Raw genomic sequence first — 22,241 nt, forward strand, 5'->3', positions numbered from 1 at the left:
TCTTTGAGGCTCTCGTTAACAGAATCCTAACTTAGCTCGATTGTTCGCAGGTCATCAACAAGAGTGGTAGCATGAAATAGGTTCTGAGGTATGAGAAGAGAGGTAGCGTTTTTTCTCACCACTTGGATGAAGGAACAAGGAGAGGATGCCAAAGTCTTAATACAGATTGCATATTCTCCTTCATTTTCCCTTCTGCTTCCTTCAACCACCTCAACTGTTTCTTTCTTTGTTAGAACATATGTTACTGGTTGTAAAATCCATAGTGTTGAAGTAAGGTAGTTGACGGGCTTGCTTCATTAATTTTCAATATCCTTTGCATCTTCCAACATGTCTTTTCCGGCATTTCTTAATTGTTTAGTTGTGAAATCCTTATCCCATTTTACACCCTAATTGTTTCAAGGACATCTGATATGACGGATAGTTGAATGCCCTACCTTGCTTTCTAAACCTTGGAGATATTTCTTCTTGTAAGCTCAATTGATATTAAGCTTTCAATTTTTTATTTGCGCAAGAGGGAGATTCTGAGCATTGATCATTGCGCCCTTTGCATCGAGGGGGAGAATCTGTGGACCATCTATTAATGCATTGCAAATTAGCTCGGGAAAACTGGAGTAAAATCTTGAGTAGATTTGGCATAGCTTGGGTATTCCCAGCCAAGCTCGTTGACTTTTTTCCTTTTTTCTTGGACGGTCGGCGGTTCCGTGTGAGGAAAAAGGAAAAAAATTGTGGAATATATCTTTCTTAGCAACCATATGGGTCCTTTGGAGAGAAAGAAAGGCCAGAGTCTTCAAAGGCTATGCAAAAAGTTCTTCCTTCCTCTATTTCAAAGTGATTGCCCTAATTATTTCCTGGGTAAAGTCTCTCCCAAGCTTTAGATTCGTGGCTGCTTTTGATTTATGGAACAGGTGGAAGGAGGTGTGCTAGGAGGTGTGTTGTAGCGTGGAGCAAAAGCAAAAGATATTACAAGAGTGGGAGCCTCCTTTCTTTTCTTTCTTTTTGAATAGTAGAGTGGGAGCCTCCTCCCCGCATCTTTTTAAAGCTAAACTTTGACGTGTCAAGCTTGGGGAACCCTACCGCTGGAGTTGGAGGTGTTTTGAGGAATGATACAAAGGAGGTGATTTGGGTGTTTGCGCGTCCCATTGGGGTTGTAGATGCTTATGAGGCAGAGGCAAGGTTCTGAAAATTGGAATCAAATCGTAAATTGTAACAGGGTTCGAATCGTAAATCGTAAGGTTTTTTGAGATTCATATATAAAAATGAGAAAAAATATTAAAAAATATAAAAAGGCAAAAAAATAAGAATAAAATGAGTAATTATCTATTTTCCATTTGAAACTATTAAATTAAATATAAAATTCCATGATTAGTAATTCGAAGCACAAACCATATTCATCACACAATAAATTACTAAACAAAGCACAAACTATATTCATCATATAGTAAATCATTATATAGTTTATCACAAAAGTAAACAAAGCACATACTCAAATAGTCAAATCTATAATAATCATCATACAAAGAAATGTCAGCAATAAACAAAACATTATGAAATGATTTTCATTTTGAAATCACAATCAGTTCTCAAAATCCAAAACAGACAGAATCGTAAAAATCGTAAAAAGAATTGTAAAAATTGCACGATTCATAGTCGAATCGTACTCGAATCGTAAGATTTTTACGAAAAAAGATTCTTCGTCCGATTTGAATCGTTCAACCCATGAATCGTTTTGAATCGTAAGATTCAAATCGTAAATCGTAAGATTTTAACAACAGAGGGCAGAGGTATGCACAATACACCAAGGTCTAAAGCAATTAGATAAAGATAGCATGAATAAAGTAGTGGTAGAAGGGGATTCCCTTAAGATAATCTGTTGGCTTAGAGGTTCTCATCAACATACATGGATATTTAATCGTTTCTTCGACGAAATGCAAGATTGGGTGGGGTTCTCTTCTATTGTATTCCAGCATGACAAGAGATTTGCCAATGGTGTGGCCGATAGCCTTGCCAGGTAACGGTTGTCTAAGGAAGCTTTGGCATTGTTTGATTCCCTCCCCCCGTGAGTTTTGTCTTTTAGTTTTTTCTGATCTTGTAGTGTCTTCTCTTTTGGTCTGGCTTGCATTAAAAATAAATACAAATAAAAAAACTCTCACAAAGTTAATAACATTTTCTAATGATTATTTTCTAATTTTATCCTTCATAAGTTAATAGATAATAAACTACCAGTTCTTGACTTTGTTGAAATAATGAAATAACAACAAACATTCAAAGTGAATTGTTCACTGGACCAATGTTTGAATAGCATGCAGTGAACACTTGTGAAACATTGATACCGAAATACAAATAAATTGCTTCGCCAGTTTCTTTACTAAAATCCTACTAGAATCCCAATTTTTCGACGACTCTGCAGTCTCATTTGTGTATGGAGGAGGGCTGATCTGATGTGCTGCATTCAAAATTAATAGTTGGGTGTGCCTCAGAGAAACATTATCTATCTTCTTTCAAAGTTCAGTACCATTATCCCAAATCCGAAGACGAATGCAAAGAGAACAGTGAACCCCATGATCACAACAGCAACCACTCCTAGGAAGTCATGTCTGAATCCAAAATAGCTCCTCAGGAATTGAGTTATTGTCTCTCCTGACTCGATTGTATCATGTCTATCTCCATATTGCGAAGCAATTAGCCCATATAGGGTCCAAGCCATGGGGCATGCCCAGTAATACCATCTCCACCACACAGGAATCCTCTGCAGTCAACCAAAAGATCATGGTGATTTCTGTTTTAGAAACCCAACATGTAGAGAACAGATAGAATTGGAACTTACTGGTCGCGGAATCATAAAACCTGAGAAGAGATTCCATAATGCATAGAATGCAACAGAAACTACGGAAGCGATGTGGTGATTCGGAGTCATAGCTACTGACATCATCCCATAGAAGGTGAAGTACAAGAAGGTGAAATACTTGAAGAAAAAATACCAAAAGAACTTGGAAGCTGTCCAATCAAATCCGATCATTGCATACACTATAAGCCCATATACAAAAGCCTGGGCAAAAATATATGGGATCTCAATCACAACCTGCAAATGCATCGTAACAATTTGAGAAGCAATATGAAGGAAGAAGCTTCATAGAGAATCATCAGTACCTCCATATAATCGTATAACTAGTAAATGGCATTTGGATCAGTTTCTATACGGTTCCTTGTACTCGTTAATCAAACTTCTTAAAAGGAGTACCATTAGAGACATTGTAAAAAATGACTACCTGGCCGAATGCATATGGCAAAGCCGAATACATCCCTGCAGCTCTCTCTCTGTAAAATACTGATCGTTCTACGGACACTACTGGCTGCACAGATGAAGCATTTAGAAACCCAAGGACTAGCACTGCTGAATACATGGAACCCATTGTGTTAAACATTGCGTAGTCCTGCAGTTTTCAACATCAATGTAATTTGCTATCTTTCTGTCTAAAATTAAAATTGAACATAAGTGAAGAACTGTAGGGTTTCTTACGTCTTGGAGCCCAGATCCCAGAATATCGTTCCTATCATCAAGGCAATGAATGTTGTGAAGAAAAATCTCACTGCAGTGTATGGTGGATTGCGCCAATATGACCAGTGCTGTTTCCATAGGCAAGCCATGCACTGCGTGAAGAAGGGTTGAGAATATTGAGTGGGAAAGTAAAGATCTTTAGAACCGGGAGGAGGAATACTCAGTTCTTTTATCAGAGCTTCATTTCTCCTGCGGCAAATGGCAGAGGCAAGTAAGAGCTTTCCAAAAAAATAAAAAATGGTTGTCCTTTAAGACATGGGGGCCAAAAGAGTATATATCTGTTAATCACACCTAAAAAGTTCCGAGTTCTGTATATTTCTGTAAAGTTAACCCCCAAAGATTCTTCTTGTGCTTGTGACGTCACCTCCAACATCCATGTTGCGGGGTTGTAACCTTCGGTTATCTTACTGACTCCATCTACTCCCTTAACAACATAAACCCAATTCGATTAGAACCAATCTGGGAGAATTTGTTACAGAGGCTTCGAGGAAAACATGATTCGAAGGTTTTGCACCTCAAAGTACTTGATTAAGTGGAAAGAATTGTGCCCCAATGGACCTACATATATTTCTTCACCTCCTCGCTTCAATAGGAAGAGCTTAAAGCAGAATGGAAAGGCGTCAATATGCGTGAATTAACAATAAAACACGGCACACAACTAACAAATTTCATACAAATTTCATATGCTCTAGTTGTTGCAAGTTTTCCATTATATCCGTTCCTTCTCTTTTTAATAAATTGCTTAATTAGCTAAAAAAAAAAATTCTTAATTTCAATTTTCTCTCACCTCATCAAAAGCCTCGAATATGTCAATGCTGGGTTGGTGAATTGTGCACACCACTGTTCTTCCTGTGTCCAGAGTGTTCCTCACTGTTCTCATCACAATAGCTGCTGCCCTGGCATCGAGCCCGGAGGTTGGCTCATCCATGAATATTATAGAGGGGTTGGCGACAAGCTCAACTGCAATGGTTAGCCTCTTACGCTGCTCAGTTGAAAGCCCACTGACACCAGGCAATCCAACCAATGCTTCCCTCAATGGTACCAACTCTACAAGTTCCATCACCTCTTCAATGAACATCTGCATCTCAATATTATATGCCTTTAGAAGCCAATTTTGAGTAGATACTATATTTCTTTTTTATGAGAAAAGCAGAAAGAGTGTATGAAACAAATATATTTACACCACCAACCATTCTTCTTGTATAATCGACTTCACTGGGCAATCGGAGCCATGCAGAGTAGATAAGAGACTCATAGACAGTGACGTGTGGAGAGTGAATATCAGTCTGTTCACAGTAACCCGATATGCGGGCAAATGTTTCTTGCTTCTTGGGATAAACAGATATGGTGATGTTTCCCTCTATATATCCACTGGTTTTCCTTCCTGCCAACACATCCATTAGAGTGGTCTTACCAGCCCCACTAACACCCATTAGTGCCGTAAGAACTCCTGGCCTGAAGGCTCCGCTAACACCCTTCAGAAGCAACAGTCTATCTTCTTGAACACCTTGAGCTTTGATCTCCTGTGAGTTCAAATGTAACAAGGAACTTTCAATTTTTGTGATCAATAGGCATGTGAACAAGTATTGAAACTCCTAGACACTGATTTACCATTTATTGGGAACTTAATGATACCTGCGGCATATCTACAGAGTATCGTATGTTATCGAAAGTTATGGAAAGAGGTTCAAATGGAAGAACCATCCCTTTCATCCGAATCTGATTGCCATCAGTTGTTGTTTCCGCCTGTGCAGATGTAGAGCCTTCTTGACTGCTGCTTCTAATTTTATCATCTCTTGCTGCAGTAACATAGATTGATTTAGATTATATGGATGAAGAATGCATTAGAAAATCGCAAACTGAATGATTGATCTTACCTTCCAACATAGTACCATCAGCAGAGCTCTTTCCTCGCGATGACCCCGTCCTGTTAATATGTTTCTCCTCTAGGATCTCTTCAGATACCATTGCCTGAGCTGACCCGAGTGCTGCCACCAATTTGATTCAATGATCAGATTATAACCGTTCAAAAAATGATCAGATTATAAATTTGCTTCTAAAAGATTTAAACTGCGATAATGTGCTAGAGCTTGGATTTGATTAAAGTCGCCCATCAAAGAAGAGAATACTCACGGTTGAGATAAGTAAGAGCCATAGTATAAAGGCCATTGAATAGGAATATATATCCAAACAACGCGCTTACGCCAATCCAGTACCAGTATGCATGGGGAAAGATTCCACGAGATTCCAGAATTGTCACTCCCAATGTCCGTGTTGATCCAGGAAGGACCTGCATCAATTGCCAAAATAAAATCTGACCTGATTTTCCAGTATAAATTTAGAGAATCCCAACTTTGTAAAAGGACTCTCACGCGTCTCCACTTTTCTGCAAGGAATTCGTTTACTGCAATTGCATTCTGCCCGTACATCAAGGGTGAGACCCAGTATCCCCATTTCCACCATTTTTTCACATCCACTGTATCATGAAAATAATGTTACGACTTCTTTGTAAGGCATTAACTATATAATCTCTAACATTATCAGAACCATTATTTACAAATGATCATATTTGAATTCCAAAATTCTTTTTGCATATATGATTATATGCAAATAATTATTAGATGTATCAAAAGAATTCCTTAGTCATTCTTGTGGATATAAATAGCCAAGCTTCCAATTTCATTGATGTGCTTAGTTACGATGAAGCCTGTGTGTTTTAGAAGTAGGAAAGCATGCACCTTTGGTGTATATTGTACCTCGAGATATGACGAATCCACCCAAAACCATGATTGCGAGCAATGCAAAAGATCCAAATGTGTTTGCAACAATCATGTTCCTTCCCAATGCAGCAATAAACCGGAAAAGTCCAGAGGCCATCTGATTAAGTACTAGGAGTAACAGAAATTGCCTAAACAACCTGCAACAATATCACTGTGGTTATTGCCAAGAACTAATGAAAGAGAAATATAATCCAAAACGTCTTGGAAATGATCTGTTATAATCTTCTTCCTCACTCCTACCTCTTAACACTCGGATCATAGCCAATGACATAATAAGTCATGAAAACCCAGACAAAAACTTCTACAAATGATATTGGAATTTTGAGGATCCACCCAGGTATAGCATATACCCATGCAGGATAGAAAAGGAGGTCTCTTTGCTTATAGAACACAGGAAGCTTAACAACTGTCATGCTGAGCTCTGTGAATCCGTTAAACATAATCGCAGTCAGTGTAAAAAACAGAGAACCCATATAAATTCCTCCATCTCTTTCTGTATAGCGGTGCATCTTAGTGCGCAAGAATACCGTCATTGATGAGACTGCAAGAAATATAAGCTGGAATTTTGGAAAAAAAAAAAAACATAATTAAGTTTTAACTTTTATATCTGGAATACAACATTGATTTTGATGAACCACAGAACCACTTTACTTACTTGGCCTGACCGGAAGATATAGACAAATGAATTCCTCTTCATAAGTAAATATTCTCTTGAGATGGAGGCTTTCAACAGTTCCCTCATAGTAGCACCATATTTAGAAGTTGTCAGAGCTGCAGGATGGCTCTTGTTCTTGTCGAACGGAATGGCGAGTTCATCTCCTAACTTCTGACAAACATGGAACGATTGGAATGCCTCTGAAAATTCTTTGACACGAATGTATCTATAAGGCTCATCTTTGCGCATCCAGTATTGCTGCTGATCTTTCCTTGATGTCACCTATTAGCTTATAAAGAATTCAGCACTGACTTTGCTATGAGATAATGAATTAATTCTGATGATGGAAATAGTTCTCACTCGAGACACCTATATAAAGTGAAAATAGATGGAGTGGTAAAGAAAATCAGTATGAGACACTTACTTCCTGCAAGAAATCAGCGACACCTTTTCCTTCCGGGCATTTGAAACCCATTGATTCAAAGAATTCAAGCACATGTTCTCGCGGACCTTCATACACAATTTGCCCATCGGATAGAAGAATAATGTCATCGAAGAGGTTGTAAGTCTCTGGTGCAGGTTGGAGCAGAGAAATAAGAGCTGTCCCATTGAGAATGTGAATGGATTGCCTAAGCGAATTCACAATTTGGAAAGTCGTGGAGCTGTCCAAACCAGTGGATATCTCATCCATGAACAATGCTCTCGCGGGTCCAACAAGCATTTCCCCTACATATTTTAGAATCCCAAATGATACAATCCAAACTCCACATAAAACTGTAAAAATATATTCTTCACTATAGGATTCAACCTTAGACACTAGTTTTTTTACCCGTTGTAACACGCTTCTTCTGTCCTCCGGAGATTCCCCTCAACATTTCATCTCCTACCAAGGTATCTGCACAGATGTCTAGTCCTAAAATCTGCAGTTTTAAGAGGAGTGACAAGAAGAATTTTATCTCTATCCTTCAGGAAACCTCCTCCGTGTAGAAATGGCATGTTTCTCTATCTGCAGTACGTACCTTCAGAATATAATCTGTAACTACACTGCTCTCCTGCCCTCGTAGTGCTCCTGCCTGCAGTAGTAGAAAGGGAAAAAGAAGAAAATTATTCTATCAAGAAAACAAAATGTATCTAACATTGTATGTTTTCTATCAAGAAAACAAAATGTATCCAACTTTGTATGGAAAGAGAACTTATGTAGGAAGCATATGATTTCCTACACTATCTAATAATTGCATAAATATAGCATCGAAATCAAATATTCACCAACAAAGATGGGACCAAACACGGTTTTATAATGTTTGAATATAACCGGCAGAAGCTTATAACTCATTTGGGCTTCACATTATTTGATGGATCATCGACGATACAACAAAACAATCAAAAGTTCGATTCAATTGAAAGATAGAATATAGAAAAGCCTGTGTTAATGGACGCTGAGCCTAACTCTGTATATCAGAAAGAGTAAATCTCGTAACTGGAATGACACATTCGGCTCACCTTCATGAAGACATCGATATCAGGATCTGGCTTAATATTCGCTGCCTTCTCTCTTCTAGACAGTTCTGCTAACATTTCTGCACATTGTGATTTGAAAGGAATCAAACTCTCTGAAACTTTACTTTTAAGCTCTCCATATCAAAAGTTCTCATATTTAACTTACCATAACCTGTTCCGACTCCTTGACATCTGGCAGAGAAGGCTAGAGTTTCTCTCACGGTCATTTCCCCCGTATGGAGATCAAACTGACTTATGTAAGCAGATGTCCTCTGAGGCACAAACTCTTCCATTCCATGGCCATTGTAAGTTACTCTCCCAGAAACCTTTTCATAAAAAAAAGCAACAGAGAAAAAAGAAGAGAAAGTTGTGATCAGTTCAGGAATATGTACCATATGTCAACCCGTGACTCGATTTCTTAATTTTATAACTCGTGACTCAACTCAACTCGTGACTTGTAAGAGTTTTTGACAAAAAAAAAGAAATTTAGTTGAAAAAAATGTAATTATATATCAAAAGATGAAGTATGTAAAAAATATAACCCAATAGCAAAAGATGAAGTATGTAAAAAATATAACCCAATAGCACATAGATAAAGCACTATACAAGCATACTCACATTCATTAAAATTTTCTAAAGGATTCATTAGCCGACCCCAACTAGTTTGAGACAAAGGCTTAGTTGAGTTGAGTATGCTTGTAACTTGCATGCACAAAAATAACTAAGTTCTAGTTGGAACTTAATCATGGGCGAAAACCCTTCCTTGCTTTAGATTTGTATCAGTCCATGATTTATAGTATGTTTGGAAGGAGATTTGTCGTGGTTTCAGGTAAGAACCCAAGATTGTCCAAGATTGAGAGCCTCCCACACATGGTTTTATGAAGCTAAACTTTGACAGGTTTAGCATGGAGGAATCCTAGTCCTGCCGAAATTAGGGAGTCTTGAGGAATGAATTTGCGGGTCCCATTGAAGTCACTGACGCTAATGAAGCTTAAGTGCGTGCTATCTACCATGGAATAAGGTATCTTCAAAATGAAGATTTGAATGAGTTAGTGGTAGAAGGAGACACGCTCAATGTGATAAGGTGGCTTAGTGGTTCTCATTCCTTCCCTTGGAGATTTGCTTCTTTCTTCGATGAGATCCATGACAGGTTGGGGGAGGCATTGATTTCTTTTCATCATGTTAGGCGGTCAACTAATGGTGTGATAGGCAGTTTAGCTAGATATGGTGTCTCTAGGGAGAGAGTTGAGCTATTTAATTTCCTTCTTCCTTGATCCTTGCAGTGAGGCTTGTTCTTGTCTTTCTTTTTCTTTTTTCTGTCTCATTATTTGTATAGACCTCCTCGGTCTTTTTTCGCATTTAATGCAATTGCCAAAAAAAAAAAAAAGAGTTCAAAGTTCCAACTTCCAAGTTTTCAACCATCAAAACAAGAAAGGCCAGATCCAGCGACTCTCCTTGACTTTTAAGATTCTTATTTTTTCGAGTCAACTCGTAAGAGTCTTCAACAGAGGCGACTCTCCTCGAAAGCCCAACAACTCGACTCAATTCGAGAGTTGACTTGTTCGACTCGTAAGATTTTGACAACTATTAGTATAATTGTTAAAAGGAGTCAAAATTTGAAAATTACAACAATCATGAAACAGTAAGCAGAGGAGTTGAGCTCCTCGAGCTCTTCGCTAGAGTCGGTGCCTCCTTTGGCGCCTTCTCTTCTGAAGTGGCAGGGTATGGCTCCTCAATTTCTCGTTACCAGAGCTAACAGTGTTCCGCTTGGTAGTGGTGGGGATTTTGGTGGTCGTTCAACAGGGTTGGGTTATTTGGGGGGTGGATCCTCTGACTGGAATAGGGTGCGAAATAAGCGCACTCTGCGAATTGAAAAGGCTAGGACCAGAAGGAAAGAAGGCAGTTGGGGAGATTGGAGATGTATCAGGTGTAAATTTAGGAATTTCCAGAGAAGGGTGGTTTGTAAGAACTGTAATAAAATTTGGTCTGGGCTGAACTTTAACTTCCCTATGGGTATTAGAAGCGGCAGGGTTGTAGGAGGTGGCTCTTTGTGGCACAAGAAATCTAATACTGAATGTCCTCTGAGAAGTATCTCTAATGAGATAAAATTTTCATCGTGTGTTGCCTTGAAAATGTACTTTGTGCCTTTGAAGTCTATTTGCAATGCTGATCTAAGCCTTTGGGGAAAGCTGAGAGAAGGTTGGTCTGGGAATGTTCCTGCATTAGAAGAGTGGCTGGGTAGAAAAGGGCATTTACAGAGCAATGTGTCTATTCAGAAAATTGATTCTGGAGAGGTGATGGTGTTCCCTCCGATTGGGGTTAATCTAGTAAGTATCTTGAAGATATGGCTAGAAGTGGTGAACTCACCCTTTGAGGAGATGAGGCTCTGGGCAGATAAATTTCCAAGGGTTGGAGCTGTTGTCTGGTGGCGAATCACCGGCGTTCCACCTGAAGCCTGGTTTGCTGAGAATTTCAAATTTTTAGGTGAAAAAATTGGGAATGTGATGGCTCTTGATTCGACCTGTGATAAGGGCCCTGGGTATTCCTATGCTTTGATTAAGATAGCTTCTTATGGGGATATTGGTCATTCAATGGTGATTCTGGCTTCGATTGATGGAAAGATTATGTGGATTCTGGCGGAGAGAGGTGCAGATCCTGAGAGTTCTCCGATTACGGAGAGTCTTGATAGCAGTTCTGGTTCTTCCAATTTGGGCTTGTGTTCGGATTCTGAGGGAGGCTCTCTTGAAGCTTCTGGTTTGGAGGCTCTTGAGGAAGATGAAGAGGCAGTTCAAGATAGCCGGTTGCTCTATGATGCGCAGGTAGTGGCGCAGGTTAGAAGTAATTTTGAAATTCAAAATGTTTCTCCACCTGGCTTTAGATGGAGGAGTGTATGTGGATCTTTTGACACCTGTGATGGTCAAAGGTCTAGTATGCCCCTAGCCTGGAATAGCATAGCTGATATTATCGAGGCTCTGTCTCCTCGAGCCACGCGTGACCCCCCCTCGTTTGCTTCTTATGGGCTTGGGTCGGTGGGCCCAGGCTTGTTATCTTCCCCAGGTGTGGTTGGGCCCCTTCAGTTGGGCCCGTCGCCTCGACCTGGGCCTAGATTGGCTTCCTCGCCTTTGCCTCAGACTCTCTCTCATTCGCGGGCCCAGCGGACCTTGCTTTCTATTTGTGGTAGGCATAGTTCTGTCGACGCCTATTTTGAGGATGGATCTGGTTCATTGATTGGCCCTGATAAAAGCAACGAGTATGCTTCTTTTTCCCGGTGCCTTGTGTTTGAAGAGGCAGAAGATAATGCTCCTTGTAGTCCCCCTTTGACTGGTCCGAGGGACTTGCAGGTGATGGATCTTGGTTTGGATGTGCTGGGGGTTCCTAACCCTATCTCGAGTATGATTGTGTATGATCTGTTGAACCATTTTTTGGCGTCTGCTCCCCTGGAAGTGTATATTCCTTCCTTCTCTGAGGGTTCTTTGGAGGATTTTTGCTTTTTTACTGATTCGATAGCCGATCAGGGACCCGATGTCATTGAGACTCTGGTTAATCACACAGTTTTGTTAAGCAAGAAATTGGGTTCATCTATCCAGGGCTGGAAGTTTATTTCAGAAAGATGATCAGAATAGCGGAGAATAGAGATCGGATTCGTGGAAATTATGGGGGGAATAGATCTTCCGGGAATTTGGGTAGAAAGGAGAGAGAACTAAAGAGGGTGAAGTCTGCGGTGAATTATGGGGGATCTTCGTCGGGTAAATCTAAAGTGGTGGGTTTATCTGAGCGGAAGTATTCGAAGAGAGCTGGTGGGAGTACCTCCAAAAAAGTTGTTTTATGAAGATTTTATCATGGAATATTAATGGGTTGGGTTCGCTCGACAAGCGGATCCAGCTTAAAGATCTTGTGGTTAATCTCAAACCGGAGGTTGTTTGTATTCAAGAAGCAAAAATGGGTCTTATCGATCGGCGATTATTGAAAAGTATTGGTGGTAAAACTGCATGGGATTTTTCTTCTCTGGCATCCAATGGAGCCTCTGGTAGTCTCTTAATTTTTTGGGATGGATATAAATGGCAGAAAGAGGCCGAGATGTGTGGTAAATTTTCTTTATCTGTGCTTTTGTCGAAATCGGGTGGATTCCTCTTTGTGGTTGTTCTCTGGAGTGTATGGTCCACTTATTGGGGTGGAAAAAAAGATTTTATGGGAGGAGTTGGACAGGGTTAGGGGTTCTTGGTCGGCTCCTTGGTGCATTGGAGGAGATTTTAATGAAATCAGATTGGTTAGTGAGCGGTGGGGATGTAGGCGATCTAATTCGAACATGTAGGCTTTTGCGAATTTCATTGCTAAGCATAATCTTATTGACTTACCTCTTTCAGGGGGCAATTTTACTTGGCGTAGAGGGGAGAGTCATAGCCGCATTGATCGTTTTCTTATTTCTCCTGGTTGGTTGAGTGTCGTCCCTGAAGTTCATCAAAAAATTCTTCCTCATTCGGTGTCTGATCATTGTCCCCTATTATTGGATCCCAGGTTGGAATCTTGGGGGCCTGTTCCTTTCAGGTTTGAGGTGGCATGGCTCCAGGATCCTAGTATGGAATTGTTATTGGGCGAATGGTGGAACTCAATTGATGTATTTGGTCAAGCTGATGTGATCATTGGTATGAAGCCGCGGTATGTGAAATCTAAGTTGAAATTTTGGGTGATGGAAGGTAAGCTGGTTAAGCTGGCTAAGAAAAGATGGGTGGAGAATTTTATGAGAGTGATCGAGGTGAAGATTGAGGAGGGATTGGGTTCTGAGGCTGAGAAAGTTGAACTGGGCAAAGTTCAAGTAGAACATAAAGGTTTGTTACTGAGAGAGGAGATCTCTTGGAAACAACGTTCGAGGGTGAAATGGTTGCAAGATGGCGACATAAATTCAGCCTACTTCCATGCCATGGCCAATGTTCGTAGGAGGATTAATCGCATTTCTATGCTGGAGGTGGAAGGAAGGAGGCTTGTTGATAAAGAGGGTATATCAGGTTCCATTCTTGATTTCTATGAGTCTTTATATTCTGCGAAAAATATTGTTCGTCCCATTCCAGAGGGTGTGGTGTATAATCGGCTAACGGTAGCTGAGAGGGCGCTGTTGGAGGTTCCCTTTGTCGAAGAGGAAGTTCAAAAAGCTGTCTTTTCAATGAGCAGAGATAAAGCTCCTGGCCCAGATGGATTTTGCTTGTCGTTTTTTCAATCTTGCTGGGATTACGTGAAACAGGATATTATGAGGTTCTTCCAAGATTTTTTTAATGGTTTGAGCTTGGATCGGAGTTCAGGGGCTACTTTTATTTCACTTATCCCTAAAGTTACTGGCGCTGTCAAAGTATCGGATTTCAGGCCTATTAGCTTGGTGGGTTGTCTTTACAAAGTGGTTGCAAAAGTGTTAGCAGACCGAATTAAGGTGGTGATGTCTTCCGTTATTTCCGGTTCTCAGAGTGCCTTTGTGTCCAATAGACAGATATTGGATTGCGCCCTTATAGCTAATGAAGCTATCGATTCGCAGTTAAGGTCGGGTTCTGGAGGGATCATTTGTAAGCTGGATATGGAGAAAGCATATGATAGGGTGGATTGGGGGGTCTGGATTATGTTATGGGTCGTATGGGGTTCGGGGAAAGGTGGAGGGGATGGATGCGAAGATGTGTGGAGTCTGCTTACTTTTCGGTTCTTATTAATGGATCTCCGAAAAGCTTTTTTAAGTCCTCTAGGGGGTTGAGACAAGGGGATCCACTTTCCCCTTTCCTTTTTGTGATTGTGGCTGAGACATTGAGCAGGCTCATTGTTTCTGGGTGCGGCCTTGGTTTGTTCCGAGGGTTTGAAGTGGGTAGAGATAAGGTGGAAGTGTCGCATTTACAGTTTGCTGATGATACGCTGTTCTTCTGCTGTTCTGATGCGCCTTCTATTGAAAATCTTAAGGGGACTATCAGATGTTATGAGCTGTTTTCTGGTCAGAAAGTAAATTTCCACAAATCATGTTTGTTTGCTGTTAATCTGCCGTCGGAATTAGCTTCTGACCTTGCTGCGAAGTTGGGTTGTAAACTGGACTTTCTCCCTTCCAGCTACTTGGGGCTTCCTCTTGGGGTGGGTAGACCAAAGAAACATCTCTAGGCCCCAGTGGTTGAGAGAATTGATAGGAGGCTAGACATGTGGAAACAGAATTCCATATCCAAAGGTGGCAGATTGGTGTTGGTTAAGACGGTCCTAGCTAGCATCCCTCCATATTTCCTATCTCTTTTTAAATGCTCGGTTAGTATTTCGTTGAGGATCGAGCAAATTCAACGAAGATTTTTATGGGGAGGTTCCGGGGATTCTTCTGGGGTTCCTTTGGTGAAATGGGAGGAGGTCTGTACTCCGTTTAAGTCTGGGGGTTTGGGGATTAGGAGAATAAGGGAATTTAATATTGCGCTGTTAGGGAAATGGTTGTGGAGGTTTGGTAGTGAGCAAGACCAGATGTGGGCAAAAGTAGTGGTTAGTAAATATGGGGCTAAGTTAGGAAAGTGGGAGTCGGACGACTTATTCTCGCCTAAAGGGATTACTGTTTGGAGAGATATTTTGAAAGTCAGATCAAAATTTGCTTTGGGAACCAGGTTTAAAGTATATTCAGGAGATCGTATCCGATTCTGGTTGGATGCCTGGTGTGCTTCTGAGCCTTTGAGTGTTTTGTTCCCTGCGCTATTTCTAATAGTTCCTGACAAGGCAGTGTTGGTTAAAGATTGCTTTGTTCAGGAAGGTGGTAGAGTGTTGTGGATGCTAGCTTTTCGCAGGAATTTCTTTGAGAGAGAGTTGGATGCTTTGGCGAGTCTCTTTCATCTGTTAGAATCTTGCTATATTAAGTTGTTCGGGTTTGATAAGAGAGTATGGATTTGGGATTCATCAGGTTTTTTCTCTGTTAAGTCTTTCTATTCCCATCTTATCCCTGGCCCGCCTCATCCAATTTTGGCTATGGTGTGGAATTCTTCATGCTCTCCTCGGGTGTGTTTTTTCGGGTGGGCAGCTTGCAGGGATAGGATTCAGACCATTAATTTTCTCAGGAAGAGGGGAATGATTCTAGTTGACTATTGCCCTCTCTACTTTAAGGCCGGTGAGTCATCCTCTCACCTTTTATCCATTGCAGCTTTGCGTCAGTTGTTTGGGGTTTAATATTGTTGAGATTTGGCCTTTGTTGGGTGTTCCCTAGTTCTATTTTGGATTCGTTGAAGTGCTGGGAGGGAGTGCCTTGGAAGAAAATGCTTTGGAAGATGTGCTTATTTTATACATTTTGGCAAATTTGGAAGAAGAGGAATGCGAGAATTTTTGAGGGTGTGCATAAATCTGCTCAGAGGGTTTTCATCAATATCATTGCTTCTGTAATAGAAAGGGCTCGTTGTCTTTCCTCTTTCCGTTTCGTTTCTTCTTTTGATTTATGGGAAGGGTGGAGCGTGATTTGTATGGAAGGGTCCCATTGCCCCAAGGTGATTCAAAAGTGGAGTCCTCCCCCGCCTGGCTATCTGAAAATTAATTTTGACGGTTCTAGTATTGGTAATCCGGGGCCGGCTGGGGTGGGGGGATTATGCCGTTCTTCTAGTGGTGAGCCCATTTGGTCTTATTCTGGTCCCCTGGGGGTCTGTGATTTCAGTGAAGCTGAGGTTCTTGCGGCGTTTGAAGGGTTCAAACACATTGATAGGGGTTCTTTGAACTCGTTCATCGTGGAAGGAGACTCTCTCAATGTCATCAGATGGCTCCGGGGATCTGCATCGCCTCTGTGGAGATTTTGGTCCATTCTTGATGAGATTCACGATATTGTTCGTGGCTCTTCCATAGCTTTCAATCATGTGCGAAGATCTGCGAATGGCGAGGCAGATGCTTTGGCTCGGGAGGGTGTAATTAAGGATGTTTTAGAGTTTTTTGAGTTCTTCCCTCCTTGAGGCCCTTGTATTTTCTATTTTTCTTGTTCTTTTTCTCTTGTTTCTTCTTAGGGTGACCTCCTTGGTCTTCCCGTTTTTATATATTTGTTCTGTCTACCTTTCAAAAAAAAAAAAAAGAAACAGTAAGCAATACAGTATCTTTACCTTGAGTTTTGGGTCAAGCTTCCCAGCCAAAGCTAGTAGTAAAGTAGTCTTCCCTGAGCTTGGGGGTCCCAAAAGCAAAGTCATTCTGCAAATTTTACATAAAAAGCAATTGATCACCCCAAGAATCCATATTGGAGAAGGAAATCGTAACCGATTCAATTTGTAATTCAGTAGAGCCTTTCTTACCTGCAAGGCTTGATGATTCCACTAACATTGTGAAGGATAGGTAATGTTTTCTTTCGGCTTCGAAGAATACTGATATAGTTCAGTAACCCCTTCCAAAATAAAATAGAAATTAGCATATTAGTAAAATTTATGAACAAGAGCACTTTGCAGACACCAAAGTCCAATATTCCCTTTGCGGGTTGATGATTTTAATATAAATATGAATTACCTCCACCATGTTCATAGAGTAGTTAAGGAGTGTTGGTGCAGCTCTGCTACCCACATAGGCCTCTGCTTCGATGTTCAAATTTTCAAACCGAACTTCAATTGTCGGCATATCAATTCCAACTCTGAAAAAATCCGAAGAACACAAGATATCCAACAGAGATATGTTATTAGAAGACTACGAAACTTGATAAATATGAACAGCCAAAACAATTCATAAAAGAAAAACTAGAAAAAGAAGGGCAGAGAAGAGACGTTACTGATCCATGCGGTTCTTCAATTTCGAAAGGAACTTCTCATTGTCCTCCTCTGCAACTCTAATCAATCTATCTAGCAAATTTTTTTTCTCATGATACCCAAGACTATCAATATCAACTTCCCTAATCCCACCTTCAACCCCGATCAATATCCCTTTCCTTATACGATCGTATGTGGGCAGTTTCTCAAGTGCAGCCCATTTTAAAGCTTCTTCCTCGTTTTCATCACGAGAAGATCTAGAGAAAACGTCAACTGTGTTGTTCCTCCATATTGAAGAACCGTTTCGGTGTATACTACTACTGACCGCTTGGATATCACTAGTCTCCATTAAACAACCCAAAACTTCAAAAAAGGGAAATCGCCTAAAAAGAAAAGCTTCAAGTTTCAGGACATGAAATTTGTAATCTCGACGTCTATAGATAGAAAAAATGACAAAAATACTATGGATTTCTTATCTTCTATTTCGTTTTTCCTTGATAGAGAGATGCAGTGCTGTCTCTGCTATAAACAGGAGGTTGATGGGTGGGTCTTTGTTGAATTCAACAGAAGTGGGAAAGAACTTCCCAAGTTTAAGGGGAGAAACTTGAAAATCACAAATGTAAGAGCTTGAGAGGAGGTAAAATGGGTGTTGTTGAATGCAAAAGGGAGACGGGTTTATATAGAGAATATACAAAGGCGGTTCTGTCATCTAATTAGTGAACAAATTTCAAGGGAAATGGACGTGCAATTCCTTAAACATTTGGAACACGTTGTAAAAACCAGGCCCACTCGTGCAAGTGACTACTTGTGGGTCACTTTACCCACCATCGATCTGGTGGGCCACTACCTCATGCATCACTGCATAGCTTGGTGGATCCCGATCATGTGCCAGGTGGGCCCGCAAGTAAACAAAGCAAAACAAATCTCATTCATGCTGAGTGGAGATTGAAAGTTCTCTATCTCTCTGTCTTTCTATTTCCAACCTCTGCTCCTTTTTTAATATATATTCTCAAAATGGGTTTCATGGATAAGTGTTTCTGGATTTTTTAAATGTTTATTCAATTTTTTATGTCCTGAAAACGTGATTCGTCATTTTCTTTAAATTGCTAAATGAATCTTCTACAAGAAATAACATGAAAACGAACATAACCCTTTCACACGAGCCCACTCCTTTCCTTCCCTTCTCCTTGTTGAAGTACTCTGGCTAAGGTAAAGCTGGGTTGACGGGCAAGTTATTAACTCAACCAGGGCAAGATAAGACTGAATCGACTCGGGCGAGTTTTTAAACAGTACTCTAAAAGATCAAGGTCATCTAAATCTAGTAGTTTTTAAAGGATGATTTAGGCAAGGTTGGCTTTGAAAATTTTTACTGTATATCTCCCCTCCATTAGAACAACTTGAAATTGGTCAAATTGGTAAAATTTTACAAAATTTTACATAACTCAACCAAGGCACACAGCATCTTGTCGTTTAGTATTTAAGGGCTTCTAAGAGCTTTTTGAGAACTGTAAAATCCTTCTGACAGCTAGACGATAAGATGCTACGCGCATCTTATCAAAACTACACGGTATCAGAGCTACTTTGATCCATCTTCATCTCTCTCTCTCTCTCACCATCATGGCACTTCCTTCTTCCAATTCAACCACCTCCACCCCACTCACCGTGGACGCTCCGTTGGTCGAATCTCCTCTGCTAGTCGCTCCATCACAACCGTCTTTTACTCCTCTTGGCCACCTTCATCATGCGATATCCCTCAAACTAACTTGATTGCACCAATTACTTGCAATGGAAATCTAAATTCCTTCCAATCCTCAGGGCTCCTGATCTCCTTGGAACTGTCATCGAAGAATCTATCTGCCCACCAAAGTTGTACCATCTTAATCCTGCATTTCACCGTCAATACCAATTGATTCTCAGTTGGATCATATCTTCACTCACTAAAGGACCGTTATCACACATGTGGTTGGCCTCGCATCTTCATCAGCTATCTGGCACACATTGGAACAGATTTGCGCATCTTCGTCACAAGGGCACTCGCTCTAAGAATAACTATCTTCAGTATGTCAAATCATTGGCTGATAATATTACTTCGGAAGGTCATCCTATTGCTCGCTAGATTTAGCCCACATCATCCTCGTTGGACTCAGTCATGAATACAAAGCACCAGTGACCGCTCTCATTACTAAATCTGACTTGCTTTGTCTTGATAACCTGCTCTCATTACTAAATCCGACTTGCTTTGTCTTGATAACCTTCAACACATTTTCTATAGCCACGATCTACGCATGCAGATGCAATTAATGACTCTCTCTCTCTCTGACATTGTCTCAACAAAAGCTCATTTTGGATCCAAAGTGCTGATCTCATCTGGGAAACCTAGCAAATTGTCAGATAGAACATGGTGTGGACGAAGCCATGTCAAGGGGGTGGTCGTGGGCGTAATGTAACTTCTCGCTCCAGCTCTCCTCCCCAGTCCCTCCCACCACGAATAGATTCTCATGGATGAACCATCTGCCAGCTTTGTGGACGAGCTGGCCATTCTGCGTTGACTAGCTATCATTACGACTTTGGACAACCTCCTGCTACACCTCCTCTCCTCCATCAGCGTTCTATGCTGGAAATCACCCTGGTGCACTATCTCCACCTCCGTCTGCATTATACGCGGACATCAGCCTGCTATACCAACCGTTTGTTTCTTCGACCTGTATCTACTAACCATATCTCCCCTAATTTGGCCTCTCTTCACTCTCCTTCTGAATACCTTGGCCAGGATCAAATTCGTTTTGGTGACGGTAAAGGTTTGCCTATTCTTCACTTCGATTATTCCTCTATTCCTACTACCCCTCGTGCTTTATCTTTATGTAATCAATTAGGCTCTAACAATGCTGTCTCTATTGAATTCACTCCCTCTTGTTATTTGGTTAAGGATCTGCGTACGAGGATTCCTCTTCTTCGAGGGGCGGTTACTGATGGGCTCTACAGTCTACCATCTCCGCTGCCTCCATCTACATCTTCACATATTCATGCCTTCATAGGGGAGTGCACGACCGCTAATCTATGGCACCACCGTCTTGGTCATCCCTCGCCTCGTTTCAGCTCGCAGATTATACACCGCTTTCATCTGCTAGTCACCTATAATATGTCGCTCTCATTCAGCTCCTCTTGCCAATATGGCAAAATCCATAGACTTCCATCTGCTACCTCTAGTTCTAGATCAACTTCTCCTTTATATTTAGTTTATTTTGATGTTTGGGGCCTTTCCCCAGTACCTCCCGTGAATGGTTATAAGTACTATTTGCATTTTGTTGATGATTTTAGTAAATTCACACGGTTTTATTTCCTTCATAAGAAGCCTGGACTCTTGTCTCTCCCTTCCCCCAACAAGAGTACTTTCTCATGCAAGTGGGTATTTTGGATCAAACGTCATGCGGATGGCTCATTTGAGCATCACAAGGCATGACTTGTTGCTAAAGAATTTACCCATCAAGGAGTTGATTATGATGAGACATCTAGCACTATCATTAAACCCACTATGATAAGGACCGTTTTGAGCACATCAATATCAGCGGAGTGGCCCCCTCACCGACTTGACATACATAATGTCTTTCTTCATGGTCTTCTCCAAGAAGAAGCTTATATGGCTTAACCTCCCGGCTTCATTGACTCTCACTTTCCCTCACATTTGTGCCGTCTCCACAAAGCGATCTATGGCCTTAAGCAAGCTCCTCGTGCTTGGTACCATCGTCTTAGCAAGTACCTCCATGATCTTGGTTTCATTAACTCGCACTCTAACTCATCTCTCTTCATTTTTCACATAAGTGACATTGTCATTTTCCTTCTTGTCTAAGTGACTGGCATTATTCTCACCGGCAACAATGTGGTGGCACTTACCAAGCTCCTCCATCAATTGGGTACTGAGTTTGCTATTAAACACTTTGGCCCCTGGCCTCCACTTCTTCCTTTTCATGGAAGTTCATCCAAATTTTCAAGGCCTCTATTTCATAACTGATCTCCTTCATCGCACTCATATGGATGGCGCCAAACCTTGCTCGATGCCCATGGCCTCATCCTTGTTGCACTTATATGGATGGCGCCAAACCTTGCTCGACGCCCATGGCCTCATCCTTCAGTTATCTCGGTTCAGCAGCATGGCTCTCTCTGACGCCAATGAATATCACAGCACAGTTGGAGCTCTTCAATCACTATGTCTCACTCATCTAGACATCTCCTTCTCTGTGCATAAAGTATGCCAATTTTGTCATCGTCCTACCACTGAACATTGGGCCCCAGTCAAGAGGATTCTACGATACCTCAAGGGTACTCTTCATATGGAGCTCCTTTCCTTAGCTCTTCAAGCATTCTCAGATGCTGACTGGGTAGGATGTCCTGATGACCACAAGTCCACTGGCGACTATTTTGTATACCTCAGTTACAGCATTATTTCTTGGATTTCCTGCAAGCAACAAACGGTTGCCTGCTCTAGCACAAAATTAGAGCATAAAGCTCTCGCAAATGCCACAGCCGAAATGTCCCGGGTACAATCACTTGTTCATGAGCTCGGTGTCCCTCAATCTCATCCTCCCATCGTATGGTATGACAACTTTGGTGCTATCTATCTCTCCGCAAATCTGGTTTTCCATGCTTGTATCAAACAAGTCGAGATTAAATTTCATTTTGTATGAGACAGGTCTGCATGTAGGAGCTTGATATCTCATTTATTTATAGCACTGATCAACTTGAGTTACACTCACCAAACCTCTTAGCACGTCGTGGTTCTTAATGTTACGGGACAAGCTCACAGTGATTTCTTCACAGTTTCACTTGCGGGGGTGGGGAGAGTGTTGAAGGGAGAGATTGACATCAATCAAAATAAGAAATTAATTGACCCCGCTCTCTCCCAAATCTCTTTCTAAATAGGTGTACGGTCAAAATCACTTTCCAATATGGGACATCCCATATTTAACCCAATCCTCGTATACTAGGATTTTTTTTTAGGGAAATGATATCTGCGCCAAGTGTTCCAATAAACATGCGCTCCATTTGTTTGCGTATCGAAACACCTT

At 41.1% G+C, this 22,241-nt stretch overlaps 1 pseudogene across 1 annotated transcript; it reads right to left on the reverse strand.

The window, feature by feature from the left end:
* Positions 1–2,340: 2,340 nt before the first annotated feature.
* Positions 2,341–17,810, reverse strand: LOC143859669 (pleiotropic drug resistance protein 1-like; annotated as a pseudogene). Its single transcript, XR_013239316.1, has 24 exons — positions 17,202–17,810; positions 16,946–17,066; positions 16,738–16,826; positions 16,552–16,636; positions 8,655–8,814; positions 8,492–8,568; positions 8,011–8,064; positions 7,821–7,911; positions 7,416–7,717; positions 6,992–7,273; positions 6,577–6,893; positions 6,313–6,473; positions 5,929–6,032; positions 5,690–5,846; positions 5,434–5,544; positions 5,192–5,355; positions 4,747–5,079; positions 4,344–4,634; positions 4,071–4,154; positions 3,848–3,980; positions 3,518–3,745; positions 3,267–3,459; positions 2,825–3,079; positions 2,341–2,746 (listed from the first exon to the last, which is right to left on the reverse strand). The product of XR_013239316.1 is annotated as a pleiotropic drug resistance protein 1-like (transcript).
* Positions 17,811–22,241: the final 4,431 nt, after the last annotated feature.

The sequence above is a fragment of the Tasmannia lanceolata genome, unplaced genomic scaffold (assembly GCF_043159265.1).
Source record: "Tasmannia lanceolata isolate RefF3 unplaced genomic scaffold, GAP_Taslan_0.1 ptg000003l, whole genome shotgun sequence".
NCBI classification, from domain to species: domain Eukaryota; kingdom Viridiplantae; phylum Streptophyta; class Magnoliopsida; order Canellales; family Winteraceae; genus Tasmannia; species Tasmannia lanceolata.